This window comes from Sciurus carolinensis, chromosome 10 (assembly GCF_902686445.1).
Source record: "Sciurus carolinensis chromosome 10, mSciCar1.2, whole genome shotgun sequence".
Lineage (NCBI taxonomy): Eukaryota > Metazoa > Chordata > Mammalia > Rodentia > Sciuridae > Sciurus > Sciurus carolinensis.
This window is the reverse complement of record NC_062222.1, coordinates 27951488-27972533: the sequence shown is the minus strand read 5'-3', so window position 1 is coordinate 27972533 and position 21046 is coordinate 27951488. Positions and strand designations below refer to the sequence as shown.

The following is a 21046-nucleotide window of genomic DNA, read 5'->3' as shown; positions in this document are numbered from 1 at the left end:
ATTTCACCCAGTTATTTCACTCCTCGGCATATACCCAAAGGACTTAAAATCAGCATAATACAGTGACACAGCCATATCAATGTTCAATTCACAATAGCTAAGCTATGGAACCAATGTAGGTGCCCTTCAACAGATGAATGGATAAAGAAAATGTGGTATATATACACACTGGAATATTACTCAGCCATAAAGAAGAATGAAATTATGGCATTTGCTGGTAAATGGATGGAACTGGAGACTATCATGCTAAGTAAAATAAGCCAAACCCCCCAAAAACCAAAGGCCAAATGTTCTCTCTGCTATGTGAATGTCGACTCACATTAAATGTTGGGGAGAGAAGGGGAGATTCATGGAATTGGACAGGGGAGTGGGGGAAAGGGAGAGGGGTGGGAATAGGAAAGATAGTAGAATGAATTGGACATCACTTCCCTATGTTCATATATGAATATACCACCAGTGAAACTCCACATCCTGTACAACCACAAGAATAGGAAGTTATACTCCATGTATGTATGATATGCCAAAATACATTCTATTGTCATGTATAACTAAAAAGAACAACAAAAAGAATCTATACTCATAATATCCCCCCAAATAAAATAAAATGTGAAATTTATTTTATAATAATTATACTTCAATAAAGCTGTTAACAAAAACAGAGAGAGTACTCGCTTCAGTAGCACATACACCAAAATTGGGAAGAAACAGAAAAGATTAGCAAGGCCCCTGCACCAAGGATGACAAGCAAATTTGTGAAGCATTCTGTATTTTAAAAAAAGAAAAACAAAATGAGAGAGAGAGAGAGAGAGAGAGAGGGAGAGACAGAGAGAGAGAGAGAGAGAGAGAGAGAGAGAGAAAGCTGTTGGTCAAAATAACCAAGAGACAGAAAAGAACAATAAGAGAAGAAGCCTGCAGCCAAAGCAGGAGAAACCAAAACAAGCGCAATATCCGCAATATCGGGCACTGGTTGGCCCCTGTGCTGGGGGAAGGAAGCCTGCCCTGGCAGCGGCAGACAGAGAGGCGTCCAGATTCCAGCTCATCCCTGGCCCCAGGATTCTTTCCACACCCAGTGTCAGGCTGGCTCCCAGGACGCTGTGCTTCGTCGGGTGGAGAGAAGCCACATTCCCAAGCTGGCTCTGACATGGTCCTCGCTTATCAGAGAAACAGGGGCCATGGGGGCCTGTCCATTCTGGGCCACGTCCGGCTCTCTGTTTTCTAAGCCAAATTCAGATTGCTTTTTGGTTGATGAGCAAAGCATTACTCACGAGAACGGTGGCCCCTTGGCACGTGGAAATACTTTTTAGGGGAGGAAGAAGGAGGAATGGTGGATAACCTGAGTATCGGGACCTTCTTAAACTTGTCCTGTGTTGAATCACATGAAAGGCAGGTCTGCCTCCAATTATTTTCACTATGGGTATGAAATGGCTTATGGTGACCATTCTCGGTATTAATGATTACAGTGTTTTGTGAGACACAGATTATATGACTTTGTTTTTAAAGGGCAGCTGTTCGAACCTCTTCTAGATGGGTTTAACCAGCCACACAATCTAACTTTCTTTACTAATGTCACCTCTACTAACTGAGCAACAATAGCAGTTTCCTCCAGAGCTAGAAACCATGGGAACCTGTACTGATCCTCAGTGGCTTTGAGATGACCTTCCTCCTGTAGAAAGGGAGAGAAGCAGGGAAGGTTGAAGAGAGATGTGGCATCATGGGAACTTACTCAGCCGCCTGAAGACAGACTCTTCACTCTGGCACCGTAGTTTTATGACTAAGATATAATTTACATGTGATAAAATTCAACCTTAGCCTATGGTACAGTGAGTCTTTTAAAAAAATTTATTTCAGGGAGTTTGACGAATGTGTAATGTGACCATCACCACAACTAAAATACAGAACAGCCACCAGGAATTCTGCACAGCTCTCACCTCTCTACCCTTCTCTACCGAGACCCAGGCAACCGTTGACCTGTTTCCTGTCCCTAAAGGTTTGCCTTTGCAAGAACATATGAATGTCAACAGCAGACAGTCCTTTGAGCCTGCCTTCAGTCATTCAGCAAATGTTTCCAAGGTTCGCGAATGTTGTAACACGAAGCGACAATTCACTGCAATGGGTTTTTTTTGCTTGTTTGTTTGCTGGGTATTATTTCATTGTGTAGACAGATGTACCACCGTCGGTTTGTCCTTTACCAAGTGAAGAATGTTTGTGTTGTTTCCAACTTTTGAATAAAGCCACTGCCACAGTTTGGATCTAGAATGTGTCCCAAAGGCCCGAGTGCTGAAGGCTTGGCCCTCCGCTTGGAACTCCTGGAAGACGGTGGAAATTTTTAGAGGTGGAGAGGTCTTTAGGCCTTTGTGGGGGTGTTTGAAGGGGATTGTGGGACCCAGTCTCTTCTCTCTGTCATCTCTCTGTCACCGGGAGAACAGTGTTGCTCCACCATGTACTCCAGTCATGACGGGCCACTTTACCCAAAGCAATGGGTCACCAGACTGTGGACTGGAACTTCCAAAACTTTGAGTCAAAATAAACCTTTCCTCTTGTTATAAGCTGATTATCTCTGGTTTTCATTATGTTGGTAGAGGGCTGACTGACATTTGCACCCATGTAAAGGGTGTTCTGTGAATCTAGATTTTTATTCGAATTGGGAGTGGAATTCTTAGGTCACGTGGTCAGTGTTTACCTGTGAAGAGACTGCCAACCTATTTTTCAAAATGTTGTACCATTTTATGTTCCCATGAGTTATAAGAGAGTTCCTGTTGCTTTGCATCTTGGTCAACCGTTGGTATTTATTATTTGTTAGTTGTGGCTTTTTTTTTTTTTAAGTCATTCTAATAGGAATGGGGTAGCTTCTCCCTGTGGTTTCATTTTGCATTACTCTAATGGTAAATGCTGTTGCACATCTTTTGTGTTCTCTTTTGCTTGTTGCAGAAGGGGTTTGCTTGGACTCTCGTTGCAGTGGCTGAGGTTGAGTTTCTCCACATGGTAGGGTGTTTCTCTGGTACCTGCCTGCATGAGCTGTCTTAAAAACTCAAAATAAGACAGTGTACACTCAGAAATCTGTGAGGAGGAGGAGGGCGGGCAACAGAGACCAGTGTAAGGCTACAAAAGAGAGAGGGCTTAGTTACAATGTGGAAAGTCAGCCTGACTGTTTTCATAGATGAACCTACAAGTCCCAGGAGCCTAGGAAGAGAGAAGGAAGCCCTGACAGAATCCCCATAGATGCAAAGGTATGTTATGCTTAGCATGCAGGAGATGAGACACATTCTGCTTTTCCAGAAGAAGACTCGGAAAGGTAGGAAGCAAAGGGAAAAACAGCCTGGTTAAGAGTTAAAGCACAAATCATGGAATGTGTAAAATACGGAACTTGGCCAGAAAATGGCACTGTGCCTCCTGTGTCTAGCTCCTAACAAACATGGCACCTCCATCCTCCTGAACTCCCTGTCCCCTGTGGGCATGATGTGATGGTTTTGCTCCTCTCTGCTGACACGGTGGGCTTCCAAAGACAGCTGCACATTCACCTCTTAAGCCGGATTGTTCCACAAACATTGATGGAGCTGTTAGTAGACCTGGAAGCTATGCCAAGGCTCCACATGTGAATGCCAACCAGGGCAACTTCTGGTCCTGCCATTTTACTGCCGTCCTGCCCTCCTCTCCTTTCTAAGGCTTCAGTCCACACAGACCCTCTGAGGAAGAAAGGGAGGAGCAAGCCACGTGTTCTGTGTTCTTCTATGTACAGTAAGATGCTGCTCCCAGAGGCAACCAGGGGAGGCACGAGAAAAATGTTTATTATACCAATGGTGCAGGCCACATGGGAGACACCATGGTGGCCGGGAGGCAGAGGACAGGAGCCAGGGGAAACATTAGGCCGGTCTTTACTGTGGTTTCTGGGGAAGGGAAGGGCAGTTCAACCTGTTTAGGGTTGTCAACTTTAAATTGTGTCAGTGAGCTCTAAGGTGTGGGATGGGGTCCTTAGGTGCCTGCTGCCTGACCTGGATTGATTAAGGCCCTGGACTATGGCCTCCTGGGATGTAGGGGCCGGGGAAGGAAGTCTGGTTCTGGATTGGTTAGTTTGCATTTGAAAGGCATGCTCCCAACTGATTTTTTTCCTACCTTCAAGAAAGGGCTGGCCCCTGGAGGGGCATCTCTCCCCAGGCAGAAAGATTAAGATGTCAAAACCTCATAATATACAGAAATATTTTTAAATATTTACAACACACCACGGGAAACCCTCTTCACTGCCAAAGACTTGAAACTAAATATGAATTTAATTCCCATTAGGAAGGGAGGCTGGGAGGAGAGCAGATGCCTTCCACACACAGACGAAGGGCATCTGAGATGAACAGCTCACGAAGGGCCGAGGTACAGTGCAGGATAAATACCTTCGACAAGCACCCAGGGGGATGGCAGCGACATGGGCCCCGCTCTTGGTCACCAGGTGCCTGGTTGCAATAGATGCTGTGCTCCTGAACCTGTAGGGCAGGTGCTTAAGCCGTCCTTCTCTGTCAACCTCAACCCCACAAGACAGTCTAATGGTGACAGATCTGACTCTGGAGGAGGGCTCACAATGCCAGGGGCTGACTCTCCCAGAGAGAGAACATGCACCAGTTTCATTCCTTTTACTCTCCCTGAGGGCTCTTTAGAAAACAATCATTCATTTTAGAACCAGCTCCATGCTGACCCAGCAGGCCTGGATAAAGGGTGACTCCTTTGTTTCCCTCAGGATGGTTGTCTGGGTGAAGCACTTAAGGGTTGGGACCAGGGCCAGAAATGACTTTCACTCGCATGGCCCTATTCTGAAGATTTATAGAATTTTATTTGCAGGCTTAGAGATGTTCTAGTTTCAACTACTTCTCTTTGCCAGCCAATGACTCCCTTCCCCCTCTCCTTTTCATATATCTGCATAAAAGATCTATTCCTTCTCTTTCTGGTTCCAATGGCATTGGAGGTCACCGGTGGTTCTCTACTTGGGAATACCCGAGAAGCCACTTGCTCCCTTGAATTGGGTGCATGGTTTGGCGAAGAACACTGGGTGTGTCAGAGTTCAGGCTGACCCTGGGCCTCACCCAACAGGGTCTGTTTTGCTGGACAGAGATCTCTAATGGAAGAGTCTGGACCTGAGTCTTGTTTCTAGAAAAATCCTGGTTTGACATTGCAGAATTGTTCTCCTTGGAACCTGCACAGCTCTGAGCTTCCATAGTTCAGGGTCTCAGGCAGACTTTACTGGGTAGAGAATTGCTAGAGGATTTACTGCTTTCTCGAGGGCTTCCTACTCCAGCTATTAATTTGTGAATGTTGTTTAGGTGCAGCCGCAACATATAAGTTTTGTTCATTGATTTCTTTAAGTTTTTATTATGCGATGTATGCTGTTGTCATAAATCATTTAGATTTATGGGTTGGTGTATTCCATTCTTATGCAATCCTGCAGAGCCCCGGAATCCTGAAGAAATCATTATTATATATGTTTAGTTCCTAGATGTCCTTGAATAGGGTTCTCACCAGGCATACAAAATGTGAGCCCCAGTGGGGGCTTGGAGCCAATTCTGTTTTCTCCTTGAAATGGACAGAGGTAGGAAGCTTTTTTCCCCCTCTCTTTCTTTCTGCTCCCAAAGAACTCTTATTTTCTGGCACAGAAAAGAACACAGAACTAAATATTTAATTAGGAGAATAAACACCAGGACCGTGTAAAGAACTCGGTGTGAAGAGAAAAGGAGAAAAAAATTTAAGGATGGGTGAAGAAAGCTTTCTTACACAAAATAATACTCACTCATGAAGAGAACATCATAAAATTTAGAAGAGCAAAATGGAAAAAATTTAGTCACCCATATGCCACTACTCTATAAATCATTGCTAACATTTCAATGTATGTTTTTCCAGATCATGTATGTTACAGTATGAATATGTGTGTTTTCATGTGATTTTTTAAATGAAAAAATTGTGTATTTATAATTTGCTTTTTAAAATTCAAATATATAACTTTTTTTTTTTTTTTTGGTACTCAGGATTGAATCCAGGGTAATGTACTGCAGAAATATATCCCTAATCCTTTTTAATTTTTATTTTATTATTTTCAATTTATTATTATTATTATTATTATTATTATGTACCAAGGATTAAACCCAGGGGTGCTTAAGCACTGAGCCACATCCCAGCCCTTTTTAGTTTTTATTTTGAGACAGGGTCTCATTAAGTTGCTTCGGGCCTTGCTAAGTTGCTGAAGCTGGCTTTGAGCTTGAGGGCCTCCTGCCTCAGCCTCCCTAGCCACAGTAATTACAGGTTTGCACCACCACGCCCTTCTTATTTTTTATTTTGAGACAGGATCTTGCTAAGATGCCCAGGTTGACCTTGAATTTGTGATCCTTCTGCCTCAGCCTCCTGAGTTGCTGGAATTACAGGCTACACCCAGCTTCAGAACAATTTTTCATGTCAATATGTACAACAGCATGTAGATGTATTGCAATTTACCCAGTGAATTTCCCTCTACTTGGTTCTTTGTACCAAATCAATCAGTAACTAATAAATCCTAAGTGGTTCTGGAATCGAGGTTCAGAAAAGAGCATTATGAATGAAAAGAAATCAAGTATGATATCATAGACTGCACAAGTGGCAGGGGAAGGATAACTAATCATGAATAATGGGGGAAGAAACGTTCACTAGTGTGTCAAGAGCTTACCAAATATTTGGGTAAGTATAATGGAAATCAGGTAATGGATTGAAAAGAGTTGAATCATATAATATAATTTCAAAGTGGCTTTTCTTTGGCAAGTTGTGAAATCTTTTGGAGCCTCAGTTTCTTACTCTGTAAAATGGGAATGATTGTTTCTATATCAGAGTGACTGCAAACAAACCAACCAAAAAAATTATGGAAGTCTGAATTGTGCTTATCATGGAATAGTTGCTCAGTATTTCTTAGTGTCCCTACCCTACTTCTAACTCTGTGGATTGAGTTGTTCTGGATAAGTATTTGGAAGGGGAAATGGACCATGGTCAAGTCCTTTCCTTCTTAAAAACCTTCATTTTCTCATCTGGAAATTGGGAAGACAATGTCTTTCTGAGACCTCAAATGATGGTTTCAAAGACCAAATATTTAGGAAGGTGAAAGATATTCAAACAACAAATTATGTAAATGCAAAGTATACTAGTCATTCCCTACGTAGGCCTATGACCTAACAAAAGTTAGGGTGAGAATAATGGAAATTGGGTAATGGATCTAAAATAGTTGGTATGATGTTAAAGAAAAAATAAAACTTTGAAGCTGGATAATTCTAATTCAGATATTTTTGCTTTTGTTTTTGTTTTGGTACTGAGAATTGAACCCAGGGACACATTATCACTGAACCATATCACCAGCAGTTTTTATATTTTATTTAGAGACAAGGTCTCACTATGCTCAGGGCCTCTCTAAATTGCCGAGACCGCTTTAAATTTGTGATCTTCCTGCCTTCAGCCTCCTGAGATTCTGGGATTAAAGGTGTGCGCTACCACATCCAGCTCCTAATTCAGAATATTCTAACAGGTTGTAGGGTGATGTATAAAGCATCCCTGTTAGATAAAAAATAGTTTTGTTTTTATTGATCCTTGAGAAAAGAGTCTCCCTTTGGATGTTTTATAACCATCATCTCATTTTCTCCTATGTAAATCTAAATTCCTGTGCAAGTACCATCAGTAGCTCAAAGATGTGAAGACAGTATCAGCCAATGGAAATGAAAAATTCTGGCATAGTGAGAAGCACTTATGAATGTGGAGTGCTACAGTTTTGATCTGGAGTCTCCTCCAAAGGCCCACATGTTAAACGTGTGGTTGCCGGTCTGTTGCACTATTTGGAGTTGTATAACTTTTAGGAGGCGGGGACTAGGGAAAGGAAGTTAGATCATTGGGGGCGTGCCCTTGAAGGGGATATTGGGATCCTGGTCCCTTCCTCTCTGTTGGTTTTCCAGCCACCTCTCCACCACATGCTCCTGTCATGATGTACAGTGTCACCACAGGTCCAAGCAACAAGGACAAGTGACTGTGAAACCATGAGTCAAAATGAACTTTTCCTGTTTAAAAGTTTATTATCTCAGGTATTTTGTCACAGTGATAGAAAGCTAACACTATTATTTATTCTCCCTTTTTTGGTCCTTAGGAAAAATGAAGAACAGTAGGTCACCACCCTATGCGTGCACACCCCTCATCTACAGGAGGACTATTATTAAGTTCTAGGCTCAATAACTCTGCTTTCTTTCACCTCCACTCAAAGACCTCATTGTTCTGCCCTTAACCATCTTTGTTTCTCTTCTCTGAACCCTTTCCAGATTCTTCAGGCATAGCCTCTTGTGACACCCAGTCCTCTTGGTTCTGTAGTACAGCACTGAACTCAGACTCTGGTCACCATCAGGGAGCTCAGAGAGGACACTAGGAGAGGGACCTCATGGCTCCATGCCCCTCACTGCACACTTCACCAAGAAAGCACCACCCTGACGAAGCTTAGTCATTTTTCCATTCTACACCAACTTTCCTAGTCATTCATGTTTTTCTTTTCATTTCCCTTGATACCCCATTCTTTATTTATGCCTAATGAACTTTTCTATTTGCTCAACTTCTTCAATTTCTCTAATAGAAAGTAAATTTAACATATTTATATATGCAACAGAAATTTAGAATATGCATGCATAAAAGGATTGGGAGGAGAAACTCTAGAATCATCTAAATAATTTTCTCTGGGAAGTGAGATTATAAGTGATTTCATTTATTTTCTTTGTGCTTCTGTGAATAGTTCAGTTTTGCTATGACTGACACATCAATTGTTTCATTTTCTTTCAAAAGCAAAAAGTAAAATTGGAAAATTAACTCTCTGCATGCTCACAGGACAACACAGCAAAAATGAAATGCTGGTGGGAGGTAAGGTCTTACTGCCTTGCGTGAGACGTTCTATTCTGGAAGGACCTGAAGCTGCTCTTTGCTGTGGGTTCGTCCTGGATTGCTCTAGTTTAAGCACTGCAATGAGGCAAGCCAGAACAGTTGGTCACCCTCCCTCCCAGCCCTCTCTGTTCTCTTCTTCTCTGAGCCACCAGGACTGCCTCCTTCATACATCTTGCTTGGTCATTTTTCAGAAAGTTCAGCTCAGCTGACCTTGATGATAAGAAGACACCTGGGAACATCCTTCATGTCTGTTGTTTCGGATGAAGCCTAGTGATAGTCAGAGGGCAAATGTGGAGGTACGACTGAACCAAGCTGCCTCTCAGGAGCGGGAAGGAGAGGAAAACCTTGGGGAGACCATGGAAAGATGGCGGTTCATGAGAAGAGCGGATGTTGCTAAGGGAGCCACCAACAGTGCTAGGTGATAGTGCTTCTCAGGAGGGAAGGGGAGAGGGTACAGTCCAGGTTTTCCTGTCTTTGATGGTAATTATTTGGGTACTTTTGTTTACTGTATCTCTCCCTTTTATTATTTATTTATTTATTGTTCCATCTATAAGTCAGGTTGGTACCACCTAAGTGTGCTCCTGCTGCAAGGATTTTGAGGATATTCTCCTTCGTTAGCAGGACCTCAAGGGCTCCAGACATCATGAAAGTTTCTCTTTTAAATTTACAACTGGAATCCAGAGCAACACCATTTGGAACCCCCTCTGGGTACCACCGAAAGATTCCCTTTTATCTTTAAATTTTATTTATTTATTTTGGTACTGGGGATTGAACCCAGGAGCCACATCCCCAGCCCTTTTTTGTATTTTATTTAGAGAGACAGAATCTCATCGAGTTGCTTAGGGCCTTGCTAAGTTGCTGAGACTGGGTTTGACCTCATGATCCTCCTGCCTCAGCCTCCCAAGCCCTTGGGATTACAGGCATGAACCACCGTGCCCGGCTCCCTTATATTTTAAAAGTTATATTTGTCTTATCTGGAGAGTTGAGTTTATGAATGTTTCATTCTAAATCAGTGATTTCAGCCTAGCGTGGTGGTGCACCCCTGTAGACCCAGTGACTTCAGAAGCTGAAGCAGGATTGCTTGAACCCAAGAGTTCCAAGTCAGTTTGGGCAATGTAGCAAGATCCTGTCTCAAACAAAACAAAACAAAACAAAACAGAAAAAGCTAAGGCCTAAATCAGTGATTCTCATTTGTGACTGTGCAGGAAAATCACTGAAGAAACTTCTAAAATGTTCAAGCCCTACCACTTAAATCAGGTGCCTAAGAGAGAATCCTCTTATGTGTGTGTGTGTAAGATGAATTTACACACATACACATATGCATGCGTATGCACACACATATACAATAATTGCATGTGATATGCAATTTATATGTAAAATAATATATATTAGAGTTACACTGTGTGTTTATATATATTTATATTTTAAATTGGGATTGCCCACTGGTGGAGTACTGGTCTAGGCTGGAGGCAAGAACATAATGTATAAAGTATTCAGAAAGCCCAGGAGACATCAATCAAGGGTTTCAACCCTGGCCAGTGCTTTCCCACACTAGGCAATCTGGCACCCAAGTGGAGTCACTTGAGGGTCACATGCTGCAAGGTAGGGCAGGTGTATATAGACCTGCTGGAGAAAAGAAAGGAATTGTAAGGGTGTTTTCTTCATCATTTCTCAAAGATTCATAGCCAGGCTGCTGGGAACATGAGCCACAAGTGAGAGCAAGAGGCGTCTCTGACCCTCAGCTGTCAGCTACAGGCTCCAGGTTAATGGTCCAAAATCATGGCTGTGCATTAGAATCACCCAATGATTTCTTTAAAATACAGATGCCAGTTTCCTTCCTCCAGGGGTTCTGATGGAATTGGTTTGTGGTAGGATCTAGTGTTTTCACATTATTTAAATGTTTTCTGGTTGATTCTAAAGTGCAACCAGGGTAAGAACCACTGATTTTTAACTTTGAAGGGACAATCTAACTGCTGGGGAGTAGAGAGTGGTAAAGGTGTTACCCTCTAAGGGTGCTGGGTCCGTTGTCTCCATTCAGCAAAGAACTGAAGAACAGGACACAGAGCTAGCAAGTAAGAAGTAGGTTTATTGCAAAGGCGGCAGAAATACAGAGATGGACTCCTCTGAAGAGAAGGGTTCCCGGCGGGGCTGGGAATCTGGCCTATTCTTTTTATGGTCTGGAATTTCCTCCTTTCTCATCTCCTCCCCTGTCCACACACTCCTCACTATTATTGCTTGGTGCTCTCTTTGTCTACAAGTCTGTTTTAGTTTTTCTGTTGGATCCCCCATTGAGGAGCATGAGTATGGCAGTGTCTGTCTGATTGGGTTCCCCACTTGTGTCCATGAGCACTTCCGTCAAGCAGGCAGCTGACCTCATCAGAAGACCCTCTCCATGCTCCTAGGTCCTGTCCCTGCCCCTGACTCCTCACTCACCACCTTGACCTGGCTGCCTAGGCTCTTCTATATCTCCCTCAAAGGGACTCAGGGGACCTTTAATGTCCAGGAAAAGGGATGCTAACCCTGGAATGTCCAGATGCTGGTTTTTTTTTTTTTTTTTTTTTTTTTTTTTTTTTTTTTTTTTTGCGGGGTGGGGTCCTTTTTGCCTACTGATTTTTCTCAGTTTTACAATTTTTCATGTTTTAAAATGTGTGCATATTTTTTTCAGATTCTCAAATTTTAGCTATAATCAAAATCACCAGGAGAACTTATTAAAACAGGTTGCTGGGCCTGCCCCCATGTATTTGGATTCAGTAGCCCTGGCACAAGGTCAAATATTTGCATTTCTAGCAAGTTCCCAGGTGATACTGGTGTTTCTGGTCAAAGAAGCACTCTTTGAGAAATACTCGCTTCGCTTATTTTATCATTTCATCTTCTCAGGATTTGTTTCCTGGATTTAAAGTTCCAGTTAGATTTCAATTTTCCTCAGATTTTGGTTTTCTCTCCTTATTAATCTAGATTTTTTTCTTATCACCTTTAGCTCTGATTTTTGTATTACATTTTACTTTACCAGTCCCCCCGCCGCCCCGCCCTGCCAACTTTTTAAAGTTGTTCTCAAGAATAGAGTAAATTGGGCTGGGGAGATAGCTCAGTTGGTAGAGTACTTGCCTTGTAAGCACAAGGCCCTGGGTTCGATCCCCAGCACCACAAAAAAAAAAAAAAAAAATACAGTACATTGTTATTAACTGTAGTTACCATGGTGTATATACAATAGCTCTCAAACTTATTCCTCCTGTCTAACTGAAATTTGGTAGACTTTGAGCAAATATTCTCCCAATACCCCCACCAGCAGTTTTAAAAAAATTTGCCCTTTTAATTCATATGACAAACATTCTTGGTTGCCCACTCAAAAAAAGATGGCAGAACAGAAATCCGGAAGGAATCTGCATACTTGATGATGTTCTGCTGCTGAGCCAAGAAGCCCCAGAACTGCTTTATCTCTAGAGTTTTTGCTATGTGAGTTTTTCTTTGATGTTTATGCATTTAAAGTCAGGTCTTTTATTACTTCAAGTCCAAAGCAGCCTATATGATACATGTGATTTTTGACCTTGTTAAACCATTTTTATTTGTAGCTATTTGTGGGCATATCTTATACTAGATTCCTTGAGATCAGGAATCATTAAATCTTGTTTGATGTTTTCCTAAGATCTTAAATATCATATTGTTTGAGAGAATAGATGAATTAATTCTTTTCCTTAAAGACTTATTTGAGTCATTTTCTGCTAATGACTGAAATGAAATGGAGCATATAGCACATTTGATTGTCCCAAACAAAATGGAGTGTCTGACTACCGTAAGGGAAAGTGGCTCCATTGTAAGGATTCATGTGGACGCACCTATGCCCTCCCAGCCCCTGGGACCAGTTCTCTCCTTGCCACCCTCTCATGCCACCCAAGTGTCCTCTCTCATGGACCTCTCCCTCTGTCTCCATGCTTGTGATTTCTGTCCTTTTTTTGGCTACCAACTGGTCCAATGGCTGCAAATCCTATAGACCAGATTTCAGAGAGCAAGTCAAATTAGTTTATTATTACCCTTCTAAGGTCAAAGCCCACTTTGTGTGGGTCATTGGACCACTCTGGGACAAGTGCCACATTTGATCCAACCAAGAACCACTTCAGGACAATAAAATATCCTGAAACGGCTTCCCTGAAACTATCAGAAGTTAGGAATAAAAGACACCATGACGAATAAGTTTACAAGAGTTATTTAGAAAAAAACTCCAAAAGGAAATACATCATGGTGGGATAGCAGATGACACTTTAATTTTCTACCTTCTATTTTATCTGTATTTTCTTGTTTGTATGCATGTATGTATGTATTTATTTATTTATTTATTGGTACTGGGGATTGAACCCAGGGGTGCTTAACTACTGAGACACATCCCCAGCCCTTTTTGATATTAAAAAAAAGTTAATATATATTTTTAGTTGTTGAAGGACTTTTATTTTTATTCTTTTATTTTTATGTGATACTGAGAATTGAACCTAGTGACTCATACATGCTAGGCAAGCGCTGTACCACTGAGCCACAACCCCAGCCCCCTTTTTTATGTTTTATTTAGAGACTGGGTCTCTAAGTTCCTTTTGGGCCTCACTAAGTTGCTGAGGCTGACTTTTGAACTTGCAATCCTCCTACCTCAGCCTCCCTAGCTGCAGGAATTATGGTTGTGAGTCACCGTGCTCAGCTTTTTTTTCTTTTCTTTTCTTTTTATTCTGGGAGCAGGTAGTACCTAAAAAATATTAAAATGTCATATTAAAACATGAATTGAGCTGGGGGTACAGCTCAATGGTAGACTGCTTGCCTAGCAGGTGTGAGGCCCTGGGTTCTACACCAGCATTGAAAAAAAAAAGAATAAATAAAATGAAATATGAATTGCAAGTAATTAAAAGGGAAGGACAATCACTTATTGGGTATAGTACCCAGCATTATGCCATGTGTAATTTGATGCTTTCCTTTCTCGTTCGTGCCTTTTAGGGCGATGATCTCCATTCCAGAGTTGGCAGATGTAAATGGCGCCAGATATCCTGTGTACACACTGTAGCCTATTTTGGTCTATTCAAATGTGGAATCGTAGTAATAAACCTATTTGGGTTAGTGTCAGGTGACAACTACTCATGAGTATTTGTGCTATGACTTCACTTACTATGTACTTAAATAGGCACCCAGAAGGACAGCCTGTGTGAGATGCTATTTTCATCTGCTTCCATTTCTTCAGTAGGTCATGTCATCTAAATTGTAGCAAAGCACTCAATCCTCAGTGAAAATCCACCAACATCAAACGCAGTGCTTTTAAAAGCAATGCGTTTCATAACATGGGCAGGGGGAATAAATGGTATTAGAGAATGTTCTTCCTGGAGTGGACTTCCTAAAGTACTGATCAAGTCAGGTTGCTACTGCCCTTAAAAATGTCCAGCGCTGCTCACTGTCAAGAGACTCCCCTTCCATTTCTCCCTCCACCTTCAGGACCTTGTCCCCATCTTCCTTTTCAGCCTTATTGTCCACCTCATCTCTTTCCACAACCCCACTTTCTAATCACCTAGGAATGTCCTTCCCTGAGTAAGCCCAGCACTTTCAGATCTTTGTATATCAAAAATTCCTCCACTGAGTTTGTGACTAAAGGGGACCAAGAGCCACCACCAAAAAGAAAGCACCGTAGCTGTTTTACTGACAGTTGGATAGTTTTCCATTAGTTTCTTCCAATTACTATACCCTGGAACTTGGACTTTTCTACTTTGGCTTCAGCTCACAGTCTGGACTAGAGTCCACATTCACTCAACCATCTAGTTCCAACACGGCGTCCAACATGGCAGCCATGTGCCATGAGGGGGTTCTTGCAGGAGAGTTGGCAGAACACAGAGCTAGGACCTATGACCTGGATTCTACACTGTGCACCCTTGGGTTAGACTCTAGACCTCTTCTTACTCAGTTACCTCAGGGAAATAGAGATACCCGTCCACCAACCTCAAGGTTGGCCTCACTGAGCAGCTGGGTGTGGAAACTCCTTGTCTCCTGTAAAGTACACACAGTGGGAAGTGTTAGCCTCAGAATAACTGTCATTATTTGCTTTTGCTTAGCACAGAGATTCTCCTGTTGACACTTCTTTGTCCTGAGGAGCTGTCCTGTGTTGGACAGGGTGTCTACTGACTAGATGCTACAGCACTGCCATATCCTGAAAACTGAAAATGTGCCCAGACTTTAACAGATGTCCCCGGGAGGTCAAATGTCCCTGGCTGACTTATACTAGAGCTACCACCTAGCATAAGCTTTTTGGGTCACCCTTCCTTCTCTTTCTTCCAACTGTTCCCTGTAGTCCCGTCCACTGTCTCTTCTGGTCATCAAATAAACAAAACTTCTTTTGATTCCATATTAGACATGGCTTCCCCTGCTCCCAACAACATTTTTAAAGATAGGTTTGCAGTTAATGTACAGATTTAGGAGCTTCTATGGATTCTGTGCACAGAATCTCCTGGAACAGTGCTTCATGTCCTAACACTGAACTCAAAAAAAAATTCTTCTTTTCGAATGCCTCTCTTCCATCTTTGCTAATTAGATGATCCTACTTGTGACATACAATTTGAAAATACAGTTTCTCTTACAAATCTAAGTGCTTAGTCACTGGGCGTGGTGGTGCACACCTGTGATCTCAACGGCTTGGGAGATTGAGACAGGAGGATTGTTCAAAGCCAGCCTCAGCAATGTAGTGAGGTCCTAAGCCACTCAGCAAGACCCTATCTCTAAATAAAATATAGAAAGAACAGGGGATACAACTCAGTGGAAAAGTGCCCCTGAGTTCAATCTCTGGTACCAAAAAAGAAAAAAAAAATTGAAGAAGGTAATACATAGTATTTTTTTTTTCAGATAGTACAGAAGTGCATTAAGGGCAACATGTCTTCTTTATTTCCCCTCTTCGTCCTCCCTTCCCCTTTTCCACCCCAATTTTCAATCTCTCTCTCCAGAGTTACATCATAATGTCTGGTGAATTTCACCCTTCAGTTTTCTATGTGTTGGCAAGTGTAATTTTTCTTATTGCTTTTTCAACGTGCTAATGTTTGTATGCGAAGACGATACTTTTCCTCTTATTCTGTCCCTAGCCAGAATGACTCTGGATCCCTGAGGATGGTCAAAGAGGAGGTTTAATTGGTACTCTGCAAGTATCTAAAACAGGCTCCTGCTCCTGCCAAAGCCCTGCAGGAGTGTGGTTCCTGCTGGAACGGATGACAGCCTGTTCAGTCTTCAGACATCACCAGACAAACCCCTCCAGGTATTCACACACAAAACCCCAACATTCAAGCCTCCATCTTATTGTGTCTGATTTTTTTTTTTTTTTCAAGAAGGTAATGTGTTTTGCAAAGAACCCTGAGGAGAGAAGACAGACAGGTTTATGTAGTGGAAAGAAACAACTCTACACCAGGGGAGGAGAATTAGGGAGTGTGTGTATTGGGGCTCATTCTATTGAATATTTCCCCTTGGCCAGGTTCAGGAATTAAATTCTTGGCAGGGAGATGGTAAGAATTATTCTATTTGTGTTTGATTCAGGAACTTGTGACCGTTTACAAATGCAGGTGCCCAGGTACAAACAAGATATTTTTTAAAAATCTCATTTGAGTGAAGTTCAGTTTTAGTTTCTCTCTGTAATTCTTTGGTTCACTGGTTCTAGGCTCTCCTTCAGGCAGTGCTTTGAGTAGAAGGAAGTCATAAAGTGAACTTGGACACATGCTCTGCTTTCTAGAAGCATATGGTCAATTAGTGCAGAAAGAGATTGTCCAATTTGTCATCAGAATATAAAGTGCTAGAGGTCATGAGTACATGATAGAGCTTAAACTGTCCAAGCGCCATCTTTATTTTTCCCTCCAATGGACACCTTTGTGAACACAGGCTCTAACACAACCGTCCACTGACTCGGGAACCCACGACTGTCATGGTGTTGGCATAGCATGACTGGGCTATATGTCACTGCTGGCACAGGCTGAGCAGTGGTCCCTGCAGGAGGGACAGTGTTAAGTGTAAACATCTTCCCCAGGGCTTCACGATGATCTGACAGCCATATTTCTTAAAATTTCACTGCTTACCAAAAACAGGTTTAATTTTCTTCTCTGATTTTCCCTGTTCAGGTTTGTTATTCCTGAATGAATAACCCTAAGAGATACATTAATCCACTCTCACGGCATTAATGTAGGTAACAACCCTAAACACCTCAGTAGCAGATAATCATGAGCATTTCTTATCTTGCGCATGGGTCTGCAGGTCTGCTAAGGTTTGTCTGATGGAGGCTGTACTAGGCTGGATCCCAGGTCTCTAATCTTACTGGAATTGGCTTCACCTCATGGGGTTCATGTTGGCAGAGCACAGGAGACGAAGATCACAGAAACACCACAAAGGCAAGCCAAGGTCTGTGATGTTCTTAGAGGCTTTGCCCACACCAGTCATGCTACCCTTCCATCCATGTATCTGGTCAGAGCAAATCTTACATGGCTTGGCCCAACATCAGTCAATAAGACAGGGAAATAAATGTTGCCCATTCTAGTGGAAGGAACCACCAAATCACAAGGGCATCAATGAACCCAGAGATCATCCAGAGAAGGCATGGAGAGCGGGGAAAGATGATTCACATCCTACAAAGGGAAACTTTGTCACATATAGAGAACGTAACAGTGAAATAGGTAAGCGAGTGGCCTCTTGCCATGTAGAATTGTCGAGATCCTTGGGTGCCCAAACCTGGCTGCTGATACCAGCATTTGGTGTTGCTGTGTGATTGTAGCTAAAAATGACCATCACTGCAGACTTGAAGGCTTTTGTTCTTGGCTTCAGATGGCTTTTGTACCTGCTGCTTCACAGACAGAAAAGGAACCACTTTACACTTCTTTTTGGTGTATTTGCCTATTTATTTATCACCACCATGGAGAATATCATGCTAAATGCAATAAGCCAGTCCCCCAAAACCAATGGCAGAATGTTCTCTCTGATATGTGGATGCTAACCCACAACAAGGGAGGGGAAGATTAGAAGTTCATTGAATTAGACAAGGGGAAATGAAGGGAAGGGAGAAGAGATGGGAATAGGAAAGACAGAAGAATGAATCAACACAACTTTTTTTTTTTTTTTGTGGTGCTGGGGATTTGAACCCAGGGCCTTGTGCTTGCAAGGCAAGCACTCTACCAACTGAGCTATCTCTCCAGCCCAACACAACTTTCTATCTGCACATTTGAATACATGACCAGTGTAACGCCACATCATGTACAACCACAATAATGGGATCCTAATTGGAACAAGTTATACTTATGCTATGTATGTTTGTCAATAATAATAATAAAATAATATTAATAATAAAAAAGTTTTTAAAAAGCATTCAGAACTTTTTTTCTCTTAAAAAAATTCACAACTGTCATATTTTTCCAACCCACCATGTTTACGGCTACTCTACTTTTTTGGGGAGTGGAGGTGGTGGTTCTGGGAGTGAAGCCAGGACCTCGCATGTGCTAAGGCACCCCTGAGCTGCACCTCAGGCCCCTGGCTGCTCAGCTTCAACTCAGACCCAGCTCTCTGGCAGTTCTGCAAGTCGCTGCCCTCCAATTCTGCTATGTTGCTGAAAAGACAAAACTTCCTTTCTGGGTCTCGGTGGTGATGGGAAGGCTCAAGAACCTGGTTGGGTTGTTCGTATCTTGTCTGTTTCTAGAAGCTGAGGTTTACCTCTTCGAAAATTTTTATGTGAACTTACTCCCAAGGGAACTGGACAGATGCATAGAACATGAGTGCCGGGGCCTAAGAGGTCATCTAGCTGGCACCACTGTTTACAGATGAGGCAAATGGGGCCAAAGGACTCGTTAGTGAACACACGGAGACGGGGCTACCTTAGTCAGCTTTTTGCCACTGTGACTACAATACCTGACAAGAATAAATTAAAGGAAGAAAAGTAATTCTGGACTCACAGTATCAGAGTTCAGTCCATGGTTGGCCCACACCATTGCTCTGGGCCAGAGGGGAGGCAGAACATCATGGCGGAGTCAGCGTGGAGGGAAACATCATGGCAGCCAAGAAGCAGAGAGTGGGGGGAGGCAGGCACAGGGAAGATTCAAACTTCCAGGACACACCCCAGTGACCCACCTTCTCCAGCCACATCCCATCTACCGACAGAGACCCCCTAGTCAGTCCACTCCAACTAGGATGGACTGATAAGCCTACAGCTCTCATGAGTCAGTCATTTCACCTCTGTGTACCCCTGCATTAGCTGCATTAACACAGGAGCTTCTGCGGGACACCTCAGATTCAAACCATAATAGGGACCTTGACTCTTGATTCTCAGTCCAGTGAACCCGCAGTCTCTCACCATATCTGTCCTTTCTACGGGGGGTTGGTTATTACTTTGTTACTGAAGATATCATGTCCATAAGAGGCAGGACAGCAGAAGAAATTCAATAAACATGATACATGTTTAGGGACCCTGGATTTATTTTGACGTAGCTACCTAAGCCCACCAGCAAATTAGACCATTTGGTCTAGAAAAAGGAAGACAGCACTAAAATGCACAAACAGCGTGAAGAGTTAACTCTTAGCTTTTGATCTAAGGACCCAAGAACCAGAGCTGCCTTTTAGAGACAACAGCTCCTGCCAATTCTTCGGCATTCCCAAGGCAATTCTAGAGGAAAACTGGGGGTAGAAGATGTAGGGTTGGGGAGGGTCCTGAAACGACTGAGTTTCATCTGAGAAAGTGCAAGTTACTGCATCTGGTTTGCTACTCCAGGAAGCACTGGAATTCAAAATGGATGCTGTAATAGAAAATAGAGTAAGTTACCATTTCTCCATACCTGACTTTGTGATCTGTGAATTTTTTAACTAGAGTGTGTTAGCAGGATTGTAATACCAACTGCTAGTACTGGTAACAAAAGTAGGAATAATATTGCTAGCTAATAGATATAGAAAAAAATCAAGAAGGATTAAACATAAAAAGATTTTTATTTTTATTTTTTATTTTTTTTTAGTACTGGGGATTGAATCCAGGGCCTCAGGCTTCCCAGGCAAGTTCTCTACCACTGAGCTATATCTCCAGTCCTTTTTATTTTGTTTTCAAACAGGGCCTCCTTAAATTGGCCAGCCTGGCCTCCAATTTGTGATCCTCCCACCTCAGCCTCTCAAGCAGCTGGGATTACAGGTGTGCACTACTGCACCCAGATTGCTTTTGATGCATTTTGAATGTGTGTATTATAAATGTCTTGTGTTTAAAATATGAAAAATATGTCTTTTTTGTGTATGCAGTGCTGGGGATTAAACCCAGGACCTTGTGCATGCTCAGCAAATGCTCTACCACTGAGTTACACTCCTAATCCTACCTTAATAAAAAAAAAAATCACCTCTCACTCCCTATCGCCCTCTCTCACCAGATACAACATCCTTTCAAGTTTCACTTATTTTTGGCACTACCTACATGTCTACCCTGGCACTCAAGTTGTTCTTCCTACCATTTTTCCTAATTCTTTTATAATTTGCCATCTCCCCCAAACCTCTGTGCCTTTGTATTTTCTAGTATTGCTGGATGCGGGTTTAGGTGGCCAGGATACCATCAACTGGGAATCTGGAAAGTGTAATCAAATAGAAAATGACAGAGAAACCATTGAGACCACCAATCTGCATTCATCCTTCTGGAGGGGACTTTGGTATGGATACTGTGTATTTACTAAAGATGGATCTCTTACTTCCAAAGGGCAGGCCATATAGCCCATCTCGTAGAGTGCCTGCCTCGCATGCTCCAGGCCCGGGTTCGAGTCCCCAGCATTGTGGGATTGCGGAAATAACAAACGAACGAAACCAATTCTTACTTGCAAAGGTATTTTTAAAAATTTTTTGAAGTTGTAGATGGACAGCATGCTTTTATTTTTTTGTTTATTTTTATGTGGTGCCCAAGTCCCACACACACAAGGTCACCAAGCTACAGTCCCAGCCCCTTGCTACAGTGTCTGAAGAGCCTTATGGGGGAAAAGGCAGTATGATATGATCGAAGCCAAAACATCTGTACAAGGAAGTCTAGTTCCTTTGAACACGTGTGGGAGGCCACAGATGAGTAAGGCTGGGGCAGTCAGGGTGGGGAGCTAGAGATGCAGCAGATCTCTCATGTGTTCTGATGCGTGCTATGGGGGATGCCAAAGGAGGAAGGACACCT

The 21046-nt window shown here is 42.5% G+C and overlaps 1 non-coding gene across 1 annotated transcript; it reads left to right on the top strand.

Moving 5' to 3' along the window:
* Positions 1-664: 664 nt before the first annotated feature.
* Positions 665-772, top strand: LOC124995214 (U6 spliceosomal RNA). The gene has a single exon (XR_007110682.1). It is a non-coding gene; the product is annotated as a U6 spliceosomal RNA (small nuclear RNA).
* The last annotated feature ends 20274 nt before the right edge of the window (positions 773-21046 follow it).